Source organism: Pleurodeles waltl, chromosome 4_1, assembly GCF_031143425.1.
Source record: "Pleurodeles waltl isolate 20211129_DDA chromosome 4_1, aPleWal1.hap1.20221129, whole genome shotgun sequence".
NCBI classification, from domain to species: Eukaryota; Metazoa; Chordata; class Amphibia; order Caudata; family Salamandridae; genus Pleurodeles; species Pleurodeles waltl.
In genome coordinates, this window is record NC_090442.1 from 50,327,838 (window position 1) to 50,344,954 (window position 17,117).

At 47.7% G+C, this 17,117-nt stretch overlaps 1 pseudogene; it reads left to right on the forward strand.

Moving 5' to 3' along the window:
- LOC138286976 (zinc finger protein 208-like) overlaps positions 1-17,117 on the forward strand; it is a 475,759-nt pseudogene that overhangs the window by 152,574 nt on the left and 306,068 nt on the right.

Genomic DNA, 17,117 nt, shown 5'->3' on the forward strand with positions numbered 1-17,117 from the left:
GGAGAAACCCATCATCTGCAGTTCCAGTTGGTACGCCAGGTCTGACCAACACCCCACCATCCATTCGTTTATCACTAGTAGGTGCATTGCTAGGTAGTAGTAGTAGATGTTAGACATCCCCAACCCACCCTCATAAACGTCCCTTTGGCAGATGCTAAGAACCAGCCTGGGTCGGGCGCCACACCACAAAAACTGTCGCGATACAGCATCCATTTCTTTAAACCACCTACAAGGCACTGCATAAGAGAAATTTTGCAACATGTAAATGAACCGGGGGAGTACCATCATATTTTAGAGTGCTGTTCTGCCCAGCAGGTTAGGGGGCAAGGTCCGCCAGCACTGGAGATCATCTTTGACCCGTCGGACGAGTAGGGAGATGTTAAGCGCCCAGGCCAGCTCTGGCAACAAGGCCACCTGCACCCCCAGGTATCTGAGGCTGTTACGTTTAATGGGGATGTATTGCTGCCAATCCACACAGTCCCTGGAAGGGTGTAACGGCACCAATAGGGACTTACCAGGGTTTAGGGTCAACCCAGAGGCCTCTGAGAACAGGCCCAGGATTTGCAGTGCCCGGGGCCCGTTGCAGGCAGGGTTTGTTAGAAAAAGAAGCACGTCATCTGCATAAAGTGCCACGTGGTCTTCCGGCCCCATGGGCCAAGACCATCCATCCATCCATCAGGGGGTCCTCTCTCAGTAATTTCCCCCATGCACCAAAGGCTCTATCGCCAGCACGAAAAGAAGCGGGGACAGGGGACACCCCTGGCGGGTGCCCCGACGAATGGGGAACGGGTCTGAAATCACTCCATTTACCTGCACTCGCGCAGGTGGATTAGAGTAAAGGAGTTTCACTAGGCCACGAAACCTAGGGCCGAACCCATTATTCAATAACATCTATTCCAGGTAAGTCCAGTCAACAGTGACAAAAGCCTTCTCGAAGTCTAGTTGGAGGAGCGCCAATGGAGGGGTCAGAAGGCCCCGGTGGGGCAGCGCTACATGCAGGCGCCTAATGCAGTGCCTAGTGCTTCGCGTGGGCATGAAGCCGCATTGAGCTGGGTGAGTCAACAAGGGCAACACCCCCTTCAATCTGGTTGCAAGGATCGTGGACAACACCTTAATCTCGGTATTGAGAAGGGAGATGGGGCGATAGGCAGAGCAATGCCGCGAGGGGGGGCTAGTCTTGGGAATCACCACGATGGTGGCCTGATCGAGGCCCTGGGGAAAGCTGCCTGTCTCTTTGTCCTCCTCGTACATAGCGAGCAGGTGGGGGCCTACGATATCCCTGCACTTACTGTAGAGCTCCGTCGGAAAGCCAACTGGGCCCGGTGTCTTGCCCAGTGCTAGCTTCACAATCGCCTCCCCGACCTCCTTGAGGCTGCACCTGTCTCCCGGTGAAAGTTGAGGTAGGACAACATCTCCCAACAAGGGGGCCTCCCTCTCCGATTGCGGCCAGGGCCGCTCTTCATAAAGTCTTGCATAATATACGACAAAGCTCTATGCAATTTCGCTAGGCGTTTTGGAAAGAGCCCCCGACTCGTTAACTATCTTGGGGATAACTCTATCTGCCAGCGGCCGGGTCGCTAACCAATGCAGGAGCTTTCCATTTTTATCCCCCCAGCCGTACACACGGGCTGCTGATGCTCGCCAGATGTGCTTTGCTGTTTCAAGAACCAAGTGCTTAATCTCATCTCTAACCAGGGCAAGTTGCCTCGTTGTGGAGGCTTACGTAGAAACAGCGAGCTGCCTCTCGATTCGTAATGCCTTAGCCTCGAGGGCTGATACCTTAAGGTTGCATGCCTGTTCCCGCACCTGCAGGAGGTGTTTAGCCTGTCCCCGGATGGCAGCCTTACACGCCGCCCAGGCCATGCCAGGTTATTGCACCGACCCCACGTTGTGATCAAAGTATTGAGTGAGGTGATCTTTCACCGCCTGGGTATACTCCCTATCTTGGAGATGCCAGGCATTCAGACGCCACACCGGGCACCGAGTGGGGTCTGTATCCCCCAGACGGATTTGTAGCGGTGCATGGTCCTAGACCCCATGCAGCAATATCTCTGCCCCAGTGACGCTGGAAACATCTAGTGCTGGCATGAAAATGAGGTCAATTCTGGCATGCGTATGATGCGCCGCCGACATATGCGTGTACTGCGGCTCTCTGGGATTGCATATTCACCAAACCTCACATAGGCCAAGGCTCTCAGCCCAGTCGTTCAAACCTGATGCCCGATGGGAGCGACCTGTGGACACAGGACCAGAGATCTCCGTCCAGCAGGGTCAGCCCCGGCGGGAGCCCCGACAACACTTCTCGGAGAGCAAGCAAAAAGCATTCAAATGCACCAGGAGAGGCGTATGCACTTAGAATATTAATCGATTGTCCCCGGAGCGTACCGGATACCACAGCATAGCGCCCTTGTGAATCGCACTGGGCAGCAGTTACTACTATAGGCAGGGAACGGTGCAGCAGAACCGCCACCCCCCTGGAGCCCCTATGATACCCCACGTGGTAAACCCTGTCATATCCTCCCTGCACGAGCATGGGGCATTTGGTGCCAAGCAGATGGGTCTCGTGGAGCAAAACCACGGAGGGAGCATACCTGCGAAGCATGTTAAAAACCACAGACCTTTTGATCTTGTCCAGGAGCCCGTTCACGTTCCATGAAAGAACCTGCGTCCGGGGGAAAGGGGACTGCGCGTGAGGCAAGCTAATGAAGGCATGTGTCGCATGTCTGCCAGTGGGCCTGGGTGTGACCACCTAAAGAAAGAAAAATTAAAGTGACAACCACCTAACCCTGGTGAAACATCAAAACTATGCATCATGCATAACTCCCCACCCCTCAACCACCCCCCTCCCCATACTTCCACCCCTGAAGCATCTGTCGCCCAAGAACCCAACCAAAACCTGGGAACCAAACGGTCTGTTCTGTAGTGTGGAGTGGTGGACCCCTCCATTCAGTTGGATGTCTGCAATCTAGCCCCCCTTCCACCCGCACCCAATGCCAAGCAGGCGACAAGCGCCCCCAGGCCAAATCTCCAGGAGGCAGTCTAGTTGTCTCGCCCTTCAAGTGAGCGAGGGAGTCTGTCTGCGCTGGTCCTCCTCCACCACCTGTGTGGGTCCCCTGACCACTGGGGCAGCCAAGGAAGCTTCTCTGGCTGGGCCCCTGCCACGATTCTTCGGCAGACGGGCTGGTTGGACCACTCCTTCCTGCGGCGGGACCTGGTGCGTCTGCGTCCTCCACGTGTGTCTGTAGGAGCCACTGGTCCAGGACCCAGGGAGCCCCCCCCCCAGCCTGGGGGGGGCCCTCTGGGCCAGCCGTCCCTCCTCAGTCAGCCAGTCCCATGCCGCTTCAGGCGAGCAGGGAAAAGGAGCATATAGGTTAACTGCATTGCCCTGAGTTTTTGCTTAACACTTTCATAGGAGCGGCACCTGGACTGGACCTCGCGGGTATAATCCGGGAATATTAGGGTCTTGTGGTTGTTCCAACTGAGGTCTGGGCACAGTCTAGCCTCCCTCAAGATGGTCAAAAAGAAAAAGGGAGCACACTGCCTTGCATTCAAGCGGAAAATAGCCCCAAGGCATCATGGTAAATGCAGTCATTTAAATATAAATAGTGAGAATTTTTCAAAAAATTATTCACCTTCAGTAGGTGAAGCAAGTGCGGTATCGCTGTAGAAAGTCTTTCACCTAAGGTAGGTGCAGCGAGTGCCATATCTCTGGACACGTGTTTCTGGCTTTCAACCGTCATCAGCAGAGAGCGTATGTAACTGAAAGGGTCTCTTGAAATGCCGCCAAACGTCTTCACAGGTTTTTGTACCACTCAGTAGGCGCACAGGTGCATCGCCAGTGCTCGTCAGCAAGAGGCTCACGGGAGCCGTCATTTAGACATCCAAAAAGAAAAAGGGAGCACACTGCCTTGCATTCAAGCGGAAAATAGCCCCAAGGCATCATAATGGTAAATGCAGTCATTTAAATATAAATAGTGAGAATTTTTCAAAAAATTATTCACCCTCAGTAGGTGCAGCAAGTGCTGCATTGCTGTAGAAAGTCTTTCACCTAAGGTAGGTGCAGCGAGTGCTGTATCTCTGGACACATGTTTCTAGCTTTCGGCCGTCATCAGCAGAGAGCGTATGTAACTGAAGGGGTCGATTGAAATGCCGCCAAACGTCTTCACAGGTTTTTGTACCACTCAGTAGGCGCACAGGTGCATCGCCAGTGCTCGTCAGCAAGAGGCTCACGGGAGCCATCATTTAGACATCCAAAAAGAAAAAGGGAGCACACTGCCTTGCATTCAAGCGGAAAATAGCCCCAAGGCATCATGGTAAATGCAGTCATTTAAATATAAATAGTGAGAATTTTTCAAAAAATTATTCACCCTCAGTGGGTGCAGCAAGTGCCGTATCGCTGTAGAAAGTCTTTCACCTAAGGTAGGTGCAGCGAGTGCCGTATCTCTGGACACGTGTTTCTGGCTTTCGGCCGTCATCAGCAGAGAGCGTATGTAACTGAAGGGGTCGCTTGAAATGCCGCCAAACTTCTTCACAGGTTTTTGTACCACTCAGTAGGCGCACAGGTGCATCGCTAGTGCTCGTCAGCAAGAGGCTCACGGGAGCCGTCATTTAGACATCCAAAAAGAAAAAGGGAGCACACTGCCTTGCATTCAAGCGGAAAATAGCCCCAAGGCATCATGGTAAATGCAGTAATTTAAATATAAATAGTGAAATTTTGAAGTTCAGGAAGCGGGCGATCATTGGCCTCCTGGGTCCCCCAGGCGGGGGCCTGGGTGCGAGTGCCCTATCGGCCCGTTCAATTGCAAACCAGGGGGACAGGTGCTGCCCTGGCATCTAGGATCGAATCCAGCTCTCCAAAAACCCAAGCGCCTGGTCCGCCTCTCTCTCCGGGAACCCAACAAAACACAGGTTATTACGCCTGGATCGGTTCTCCGCGTCTTCTGCTCGGCGGTGCAGCTCGCCTGTGCGGGTTAGCAACTGGGCAACCTTGGACTTGAGATCTGTAAGCTCGTCCTCAGCCTGGGATACGCGACCCTCGACCTCTGTGATGCAGCCCACCGCCGTCTGCAGGTCTTGTCGCAACAGGCCCACATCCTCGCGCACCTCGCCAATTTTAGTCTCTACCGCCCGTTGTGAGGACTGGATAGCTTGGAGGATCGCCTCCACCCCGTCCGCTGTAGTCCCCCCCGACACCAGGTCACTCACACACTGGGGAGTCGTTTGCGTGGTGAACTGGTCAATGCGTTGCTGGGACGCCGGGAGCTGACTGCCAGGCCTGCCTTTTCCCATATTGCCTCACCGGATCAAAGCTCCTCAGCGTCCCCCCAGCATTTTATACTCCTCTCCCAGGGGCGCTCCCCGGTAATCATCTATCGCAATGCTACAGAGGCCGCTAATCTGGGGGGGAGCCTCTGCGTCTCAGGCACCCCCCCACCACCCTCCGCTCACCTTGCTCTCCAGCTGGAGGGTCTCCCTCCTGGGCGGGTTACCCGATCTCACCAGTCTTCTCAGTGGTTCTCTACCGGCTGCCCCGGCCTTTTCCACACCGCTCCACCTGGTCAGCCACGGGCTCAGGTCGTACGGCCCCCCATCACCGCCACCACTTCTCACTGTGCTTGAGCCCGCGCAGCCAGACACTCGTCGGACCTGGACCGTCCACTGCGCCCAAGACTCTTCTCTTACAATCCAGGAGAGGGGGCCCACCGGCTTCGTCGGGCCCACACACTGCGCTGCGACAGGTGCCTCCCGTGGGGCCCCAACAGCACCACTGGCCCTGGAACTAAGGCCCACCGGCCGCCGCCGCCTCACTGCTCCTCAGGCCGCGGTTCCTTATGCTGCATCACATAACGGGGCAGGCCGGGGCCTAGCTCGGGCTGCGGGCACCGCTCATCTTCTGGCCCGGCTGCAGGCCAGAGCCTGCCTGCCCCCCTGCCGCGTGGGCTCTCCTCTGCCTACCACGCCTCCAGTCGTCCTCGCCACCCGACCTCCACTCTTCCGCTGCTCCTTCGCGGCCCCCACCGGGTCCGCCTCCACACCGGATCTCACGTCAGTCTGGCAGCCGGGCGGGGGTTAGTTTGGGCGCGGGATGGCGGGGGCTTCCCAGCGGCGGATGACGGAGGGGTCCGGAGCACTCTGAGTGCGACCGCCATCTTGACACCCCCATGTTCAGATGTTAATGTAGTTATATATCAAGGAGGGGCGTTACAGAAAATCATCAAAATATGCTTGAGTAACAGGTTCAAATGACCATCCCTCCCTGGGTCAAAAGTGCACGGGTTCCCTCAAGAAGTTGTAGTAGCTAGACAGTGCATGCACTGAGTCGTTCCACTGCTTTGGCTAACAGTGCACCCTGAGTTACCTCTGTTATATTCTTCCATAAGATTTAGGGCCTGATTTAGATCTTGGCGGATGGGTTACTCTGTCACATCGGTGATAGATATCATGTCCACCAAAATATAAATCCTATTTTATCCTATGGGATTTATATTTAGGTGGACGTGATATCTGTCACTGTTGTGATGGAGTAATCCCTCCGCCGATATCTAAATCGGGCCCTGAGTTTTGTTATGTACTTCCTGAAGACTTCCCATTGTTATACACTTCCTGAATCTTAAGTATCAGCAGCACATCCTGCTCCATCCTTTTTTCCACAATCTGTTCTTGCTTAAATGCCATCTTGACTGTATGCATGTACCTAAAGCTTTACCTCTATCATGTAGGTGCTCCGTGAGTGACCTTTCTTTACTAAGTTACTACGAACACTGGTAAATCAACTCGTTTTCCGAAATAAATAAAGTGTGAAGTGTTCAACAGAACGTTCAGTTAAATATCTGTGTATGGTGAAATATCCTTGCTAAATTTCACATATATTAAAAAAGAGATGTATTCTACATCCAGTAAAACATTTTGTATTCACATTCCATTGTGTTTGCATTTAATAATTTTACATCTCTTTACGACCAACAGAAAATAAGCTTTGACTACATCAAATGATGATGCATATTGAAGATACTACTGTCAATCTGCAAAAACAATGAAAAATTGAGCTCCAGTGTCCAGGAAAACATCCACGCAGTTACAGACAGACAAACCTGAATATAAACTGACCGATCCTGGAAGAAGCAGTCAGGGGCAATTCAGTGAATGTTCATGTCTTAGCTGTGCACCTCCACTCCCCAAGACTTAGCAATTACCTCTAGAAATTGAAGGCAACAACATCAACAAACCACCTCTTTTGTAAACAGGTGTCAATTCCAGCTTTGATCATGCGACCAATATGATGTGTTCACAGCAGTGCTTTATTCCCTAAAATTATGACCATTATTCCATGCTGTAGGTTTATTATAAACTCTTCCAGGCCAAACCACAGTAACTAGGGAAAAGAACAACGAAGTGGACCCAGACAATTGACATGTAAAGGAAAGAAGAGTTCTGCTGTCTAAAATACAAACTTTTGTCCCAATTTGAATCTATACCCGCAACTGTGAAAACTCATCATCCAGTCTAAAGACACTATTGCCCACAAAGAAGTCTTTCACACGTTATGAGTGTGAGAGGTATTTGGTGACCACTGTACTTTATTGTTAAACCAGAAAGCAAACCTGCAAAATATCACACATTTACAGGTTATGTGGGAATAACACAAGTGTTTTATCAGTCATGTTGGCCCTTCAGGGAGCACAGTCATGGGATGTAAACAAATATATACCCAACTCAGAGACACTAACCAAGAGAGAAGTATCAGACACATGCAGCAAGAGCTTTAGTTCATCATCAGAACTAAAGCATCCTCAGCAAACACACACAGGGGAAAAACAATTAAATTGCACTAAATTTGTGAAGAGTTTAAGTTGGTTATCTAACCTACAATGTCATCAACAAACCCACAAAGGGGAAAACCGATACCATTGCAGCGAATGTGGGAGTAATTTTAGTTACTCTTCTGCATTAAGGAATCATCAGCAAGCACACACGGGGGAACAACAATACCACTGGAGTGAATGTGGGAAGAGCTTTAGTTATTTATCACGCCTCCAAAGACATCATCGAACATATACTGGGGAAAAACCATACAATTGCAGTGAATGTGTGAAGAGCTATACTCAGTTATCAAACCTCCAGATACATCAGCAAACTAACATAGGGGAAAAACCATACGATTGCAATGAATGTGTGAAGACCTTCAGTTGTTTATCACACCTCCAAAGACATCGGCAAACACACACAGGAGAAAAAACATACAACTGCAGTGAATGTGAGAAGAGCTTTAGTCGGTTATCAAACCTCCAAAGACATCAGCGAACACACACTGGGGAAAAACCATTCAAGTGCAGTGAATGTGTGAAGAGCTTTAGTTGGTTATCACAGCTACAACAACATCAGCGAACTCACACAGGTGAAAAACTATTCAAGTGCAGTGAATGTGTGAAGAGCTTTAGGTGGTTATCAAATCTTCAAACACATCAGCGAACACACACTGGGGAAAAACCATACAACTGCAGTGAATGTGGAAAGAGCTTTAGCCATTTATCAAACCTACGAAGCCATCAGCGAATACACACAGGGGAAAAACCATACCATTGTAGTGACTGGAAAGAACTTTTGTCAGCCATCAGAACTCCCAAGACATCAGCGAATACACACAGGGGAAAAGCCATTCAAGTGTAGTGAATGTGTGAAGAGCTGTAGTCAGTTATCAACCCTGCAAAGTCATCAGCGAATACACACAGGGGAAAAAACATACCATTGTAGTGACTGGAAAGAACTTTTGTCAGCCATCAGAACTCCCAAGACATCAGCGAATACACACAGGGGAAAAGCCATTCAAGTGTAGTGAATGTGTGAAGAGCTTTAGTCAGTTATCAACCCTGCAAAGTCATCAGCGAAAACACACAGGGGAAAACCTTACCATTGCAGTAAATGTGGAAGTAGTTTTAGTAGCTCCTCAAACCTAAGGATGCATCAGAGAAGGCACACGGGGGAGGGGGGAAGCCATACAAGTGCATTGAATGTATGAAGGCCTTACTTGATTATCATTTATACATCCCATAAGCAAAAACACATCGTCATTGAACACACAGAAATAATCCTAAAGATTCAGCAAATTTTACAAGAATTTAAGTAGATCAACAATAATACTGACCCATCTGTGGACACACACAGGAGCAAACAAGTGCAGTTATTGCGAGATGTACGAATTACAGAAAATTATAACTCTATAGTTATTCATTTGAATACCAGATAGTAAAAAGTATATGATAGAAGACCAGACTAGCAGGAAATAAGAAAAACATAGATATTTGTAGCATTATGAAAGTGTCTATTCTTAGCGAATGTTCACTTCTCTACAGTTAGGAAAAAAACATGAAGTATCAGGGAACTTACTGGGAGACTAGCGTAATGTGGAGTAAAAGAAAAGAAACACGTTGGTTTGTATTGGGTGACACAGAGTTATAAATAAAAACATCCAAGCACACCTGATCATGCTGCTGGTAAAAGCAATACTATGAACAATGCTCGGACTAACAAGGGTATTTCATTTTCAGCTAGACTTAGGGATTTATGATCAAACCTGTAAACCCAAAACACATCCACTCCCATGGAATGCCTAACCAAAAGACAAAAGTAGTTCCTAATAGTGAATAGTGAAAGTATACAAGTCATCCAGTCAGAAAGATAGTAAACAGGCTATGCTCCAGGGCAGTCAGAAGCACAAGAAGAGCCAACACAAGCTGACACATAACATGCAAAATAGGCAAGCTCTTAACATTTGTCAACAATATCCTAGGATAAACTTTAGATATGAGCATAGTTGTTCTCTACACTAAATACAAAAAGCCACTTAATTAGTACATGCCATTCACTCATTTGTGTGTTTAATGAAGAGTGCTATTATCACTGAATTTATTGATACTCATTCTACCAAACATAGTTGGAAGAAAGGCTGCATCAGTCATACCAAGCTGTCTCTGCTGTTCCACCAGTTCATATTTGTATAGAACCTACTTTACAGAAGGCAGAAATTACACTATTACTAATCATGTTAGGGCAGTGGTTCCCAAACTGTGCGCCACAGCGCCCAGGTACGCCATCAAAACAAGACAGGGGTGCCATGAGCTGCATCATTACCGATAGCAGTGACCTAATTCTGCAGCTGCATATTAGAATTTAGATAATCCCCTCCATTAAAAAAAAGTCAGAAGCCGTTTTCCTTGTTTAGAGTGCACAGCACGTGATTGTGGAATTTCTAGTGAGAAATTGAAATACAGCAAGGAAGGGCCTTGAAGTTTAATCCTCAAACACCATCTAGTGGTAGTAATTAGAGTACACACTAGTTCTATTCACAAAAATCTGCAGGCTCAAGTTTACTAAGATTTCACACAATGTGATGAAACTTCAAATTTTGCTGTGCATTGTTGCATTAAAGAGAAAACAGAGTGCAGCACCATATATGCAAAACTTTGCATGCTGCTGGTGTCACTCCCAGATCTAGCACACAAATAGGCTGCTTTGTGCGACGCACAGTCAAACACCAGAGTGCAGAGAAGAGCATATGCTGTCTAGCATAGGATTAGTACTGGAGACATTCCCCTCAGTACAGATTTCTAAGCATAGTTTATATTGTTTCTGACAACCAATTATATATTTTTTTAATTAAACAACTGTTATATTTTTATGTTGTTACATCTATGATTATAATACCTTAATTGGCTTTATCCCAATTATTTTCAGCGTGAAAAATGTAAGTACTCCTGAGGCCAGGCTCACATCCCCCCACCCGCCCCCCCAAAAAAATTGCATAATGGGGAGCCGTGGCCAATAGCCAATAGGTCAAGGGAGGCACAGGTCAAAAAGGTTTGGGAACCACTGTGTTAGGGGGAAAGCAGCAACTCGGGTTACTTGCACGTAATATAAGAAGTACACCTTTATCTATTAAAATGTATATCACGAGACACATGTTTAAAATCTGATGCAATGCAGATGTATTTAAAAGATGTATGAAACGTTGAATTCTCTGTAGATTGTATGAAGTGCTGCTTTATAATGTCAAAACTAGCAAACGTTCATGGACGTGTGACATTGTTACGAAAGAGTGTTGGTGCAATAGTAGAGGTAGAAGGTGGCAAATAGATGCTGATAACATAACATATAGCAAATCAGAATTGAGCAGGATGTGGGTGCTGGGTGCCATCCGTATATGCATTATACTGAAAGTGGGACAACCTGTTCAGGGGTGAAAATGTCTGGGATCGGCTATCCAGGAAAAAGCAGGAGCACATCACGGCAGCCCCAGTGATGACTGCCAAGACAAGGCAGATGATCAAAACGACATGTTCAATAATTGGGACAGTACTAGAGAGCATATCATGCAGATGTATTTTAATATTACTTTTTATATTATGTTTTATGAACGTTCACACATTTACATTAAGCATATCCACAGTTTTAGGCAAAGAGCGGTAAACCGGTTTGCCCATAATCATTTGATATGATTAATTATCAAGGCTGGTGTTAGAGGTCTCTAGTTTGCAAGAACAGCAGCTAAAGTTCTTGATTACATATCAATTGTGTTTCATATCTTCAAGAACATTATCCTAGTGTGTTGCCTTAGCTTTTTCTTGTTTAATGTGTATGCCTTCATAGAGAGCCAAAATACAAAATCAACATTTATTTGGATCTCACCCAGGTAGAACAGTAACTCCTTAAATTCCTGAAGCTGCACACTATAAGGTGGCCAGCCCAAGCACGGGGCCTCACTTCAGAAGAGTGAGGGATCATTAATGAAAGTCACAGAGCTACAGCTGTGTGATAGCCAGGCAGAACCTAAAGCAAACAAAAGCATTTACATCTTTTGGAGAGTTTTGTAGAGGACAGACGGATAATGGACTCAAATTTTAAAATTATTGTTCAACATAGTAAATTAGATAAAAGAAAATTATCTCATTAAAATATAATACTGGTAGAACCAATCCAAATGCTATAAAATGCACAGAACAGTGACTAGATTTTACATCTTAATAGGAAATGTATGTTCTTTAGTCTCCAGTGCTTGTCAAGGTAGAGAACCCTGTCTAAAAAAATGAATATGCCTGAAAAGCTTTACTAGAGTAAGGCTGAGTCATTTGAAAATATAGTCACCCAAAAGTTGTCACCACTAACTGGGATCTAAAAATAAATCTAGTTGTTACAATACCTTTTTTATTTTTGTGCCCCTGGTTATCATGACAATAGCTGCTAGCCGATATGCTTCTAAAACTGGTGTGAGATGCAGAGACAGCAGTCCCTATGCTAGGTCTGCATCTGGTAGTCTGGAGCAAGGTCACTTTCAGAACTTGTAAATTAAACTGTTACTTGCTGTTAAACACCAGGGTGAGCACAGCACATCAATGGAGCCTGTGGTCTGTCCATCTTGGCATCTTTGGTGTTAAAGGGTTTGCGAAACAATGACATTTGAGAGTCTCAGCACATGATTAAGGAAAGACCACCTGTCCAAGCCTGTAGGGAATGGCATGGATTCACTGAGAATTGACTTGTTCCCCAGGACTAGGGGCACTGAGGATGTTCCAGTAATTTAAATGGTTGCTTGACTGAGACATCATCTGTCCCTAGCAGTCAGTACGGATACACAGAATAAAGAGGTTCAAACAGTCTCTGCGATGCCCAGTCGCTGTGATACCGACGCAACAGATAACAGGGAAAAAAATAGTAGCAACTTGTAAGCAGCCATGCGCTCAGCTACGTTTGTCAGTGTATTGGCTCCGTTAAAGAAAAAATTGCATTTATTTTTAAAAAACTAGTGTGAGACTCTACTAGTATGCAATAACTTTCCTCTTAACATCAGATGATCTGGATGTTCTGAACTAATGGGCCAAAAGTATGAAATAAACTGAAAGTGGAGAGGAATTGTCTGTGTTTGTGAGTTTTAGGTAAAAAATGACGTAATTAGCCTAACAATTCATGTCACACATAGGGTGGAGGATACTGCGGGTACATAATCCTACTCGTTTCATTTAACTATTTGTGTGAGAAAGTATTGATCTTCTTAGTTATTGAATGTTGAATGTTTAATCAAACATTTGAATGTTTAAATCAAACATATGATTTTTTTAGAGGTAGGATATACATTTTACTTTTGATACAGCAGTTCCTCGTTTCCCTACCAATGTTTGTGAATTGATTAGTTAATGTTAAAATACATTTTTGACATTGATGCATTCTTCTGTGCTATTATGTACAAATTTCATGGAATATACTAAAATAAATCTTGAGTGAGTCATTCACTCCCATTCTGTAAGCTCTTTTTTATTTTCTTAGTTATGAGTAGGGAATGCTTGAAATGTATGTTTACGGCCTTCCTCATTGGCCTGTGTGAGGGGCCTGACGTAACACTGTTGGTCAGTCAAAACTTAAATTTGAAGGTACAGACACTCAAAGCCAGATGATTCCAGTCTGTGCTCGTTGATCGAAATTAGTGCAATGGATCAGGTTCCCTTCCTCCCATGTCCAGATGGACTGCTAGCTGGCTGCGTTCAGCACAAATTTGAAAATCAAGACTTCAGAGTTTAAAGAATAAAGGTAAGACAATCATGTAAGTATTAAAAATGGTCGGAGGGGGTAATGCCAAGGCTGTGTGACCCCCATCAATTAAATATTGCAAACAGGAGTGCAAACATTTATACTCTAATAGCCCACCTTTATGACAGCGGTGAGCCACTCCCTGACTATCTTTCTCTCTCTCTGTCAAACCCACCCTATTCTACACACTCTCCAGCAGCACCTGTAGAAGACTGATGGGTGAACATCTGACACTCTCTCACAAACCCAGCCTATTCTACACCTACGCTAGAGATAGCTGCACCTGCAGACGGCTGCTGTGTGAACGCGGACACTGTCACAAACCCAACCTATTCTCCACCACCCTTGCAGAACTTGTAGAAAACGAATGTGTGAACAGAAGGCACTATCACATCCCCACCCTATTCTACAGGCTCTCCAGCAGCACCTGTAGAAGACTGGTGAGTGAACAGCAGAGACTTTTACAAACCCACCCTATTCTACACCCTCTTCAGCACCTGCAGACGGATGGCGTGTGAACAGTGACACTATCACAAACCCACCCTATTGTATGCGCTCTCCAGCAGCACCTATAGAAGACTGATGGGTGAATAACAGACACTATGACAAACCCAACCGATTCTTCACCTGCTCTAGCAGCACCTGTAGAAGACTGGTAGATAGTAAATACAACAAAACTAGGATTGCTGATAGACCCTGATCCCTTGCCTGAGGTGGCTTGTTCTAGAGATCCACCAGGGTTAGTTTGGTCCCAGGTGTGGCCAGAAACTAAACCAGTTCCTGTTCAGAAATGCTTACTGTTCACAGGTGACAGGCAAGCCTTGTTCTGGAAGGACATGGCCGTCGAGTGCTAATGACCAGGGGTGACAAGGCTCCCACAAAGTAATTTCTTGATAGTCTACAGATCACTAGTACACCGGCTGGTGTGAGACTCTTCAAGGTGCAAGAGTAACCTTCCCTAAATCGCTACAGTTATAACTGACCCTAGGAAACCACCCAAACTTCAAGCAACTTGGTTTCCTTTGGTTCTTCTGGGAGGTCATTACCTAGCACTCCTTTGGTGGGATGAGAAATAATGTTTCCACTATGAAAGATCTTGCAGCAGAAATATTTGTGTTGCTTATATGAGCAATCAAGGTTTACTTAAGGAGGTAGCCTTGGTTCATTTTAATTGAGCTAACTGGACCAACACACCTGATAGCAATGATATCTAAAAGCAAAGGGCAGGAATGGAAAAGAGGTGTCCCAGTGACATGGAACTATCTCTTTACCCTAAGCATGGCAGTAACTTTACACAACATACTTCATTGGGGCTGGACAGTCTACAAGTAGCGAGCCCCAACCAAATAGACACCTGGCCACACTATATTCCACAGGTAACACTTGTGCTGCTACTTAGAGGAGTTGGACTCTTAATGAGGATGAAAGAAGTCCTTAACCGAACACAGTACCTTTGGTATCAATCTATAGCAGCGACTGAAAGATGCAAGAATAAAAGATATGCCAAATAGTGGTTACTCTTCATCCGTGGCAGGAGGAGGAGCATAAGCACATGAACAAATGCAATGTCCACGGTAGGAAAATGCTATCTATTCCTGCAGATCACTGAACAACTAGAGAGGAAAGAGAGTGAGCTGTGGAGTGCCCCAAGGATTTTCACTCAGCCCGACGCTTTTCGATGTCTATATGGCTCCACTTGCTAAGATCACCAAACAACACGAGCTAAACATAGTCTCCTACGTGGACGACACCCAGCTGATCCTCTTCGTGTCCAAGGACTCTGCGCAAGCCAAGAGGAATTTCCACAACAAGATGAGAGCAGTTGCCACCTAATGGAGGCCAGCTGATGCAAGCTCAACTCTGACAAGACAGAGATCCTCGTGATCGCCTCCACCCCTTCTGCCTGGAATGACTCCTGGTGGCCCACCACTCTGGGTAACTCCCCAGCCTCCACTGGGCATCATCCTGGACTCTTCTCTATCGATGACCCGCCAAGTTAACGCTGTCTCCTCATCAAGCTTCCACACCCTCTGTCTCCTGTGGAAGATTTTCAAATGGATTTCCCCCGGCAGGAGGATGACAGTCACCCACGCACTCATCACCAGCAAACTGGACTACGGCAACGCACTGCTATGCCGGCATCACCAAAAAACTTCAGTCAAGACTACAAAGAGTCCAGAATACAGCACCCAGACTCATCCTGGACATCCCCTGACACAGCTGACTCTCCTCCCACCTCAGAGACCTACACTGGCTCCCAGTCAACAAGCGCATCACTTACAAACTCCTGAACCACACCTTCAAGGTACTGCACAACATAGGACCAGCATACCTCAACCACCACCTCACCTTCTATGTACCCAACAGACATATCTGTCAAGATCCGGAAAAGTACAGCAGGAGGAAGAACCTTCTCCTACCTAGCAGCCCAGACATGGAACACACTTCCCCTCAAGCTCAGGCAGACCGCTTCACTGAAGCAGTTCAGGAAGGACCTCAAGACCTGGCTCTTCGACTGAGCAGCACGCCTACATTCAGCGCATGAGACGCTATGGGTGATTAGTTGTTCTTTACAAATCCATGATTGATTGAGGGAGGAAAGTTTGTTGGACATATTCCCCCATGCTGGCCGATGGGGATGAGGCACAACTGGAGATACAGCTGAAAATGGAGCAGCAGCTGTGGAACCTCTGGCAGCTGGAGGGTAAAGACATAGGCCCTCATTCTGACCCTGGCGGTTCTCTACCGCCAGGGCCAACGGGGGCGGGAGCACCGCCGACAGGCCGGCGGTGCTCCCTTGGTCATTCTGACCACGGCGCTTTGGCCGCGGTCAGAACGGGAAAACCGGCGGTCTCCCGCCGGTTTTCCACTGACCTTAGAATCCTCCAAGGCGGCGCAGCTCGCTGCGCCGCCGAGGGGATTCTGACCCCCCCTACCGCCATCCTGTTCATGGCGGGAAAGCCGCCATGAACAGGATGGCGGTAGGGGGGGTCGCGGGGCCCCTGGGGGCCCCTGCCGTGCCCATGCCAATGGCATGGGCACGGCAGGGGCCCCCGTAAGAGGGCCCCGCAAAGTATTTCAGTGTCTGCCTTGCAGACACTGAAATACGCGACCGGTGCCACTGCACCCGTCGCACCTTCCCACTCCGCCGGCTCGATTACGAGCCGGCATCCTCGTGGGAAGGGAGTTTTTCCCTGGGCTGGCGGGCGGTCTTTTGGAGACCGCCCGCCAGCCCAGGGAAAAACTCATAATACCCTCCGCGGTCTTCTGACCGCGGAGCGGTATAATGGAGGGCGGGATCCTGGCGGGCGGCCTCCGCCGCCCGCCAGGGTCATAATGAGGCCCATAATGTGCAAGCGAGCAATGAGCTTGGTAGGCACTACAGTGACCAGGCTGGAAGCTGATTCTACTACTGTGAACCGGTCTAGAGCAAGTGCGTGTCCTGTCCGAGGTGTAGGGTCTAGTAAGAGTAAGCAGCTTTTAGAAAGTTGACACTTTGTGCCTTGCAAAGGCGTGCACAAGCAGAGTTTTCTACCTGCTTA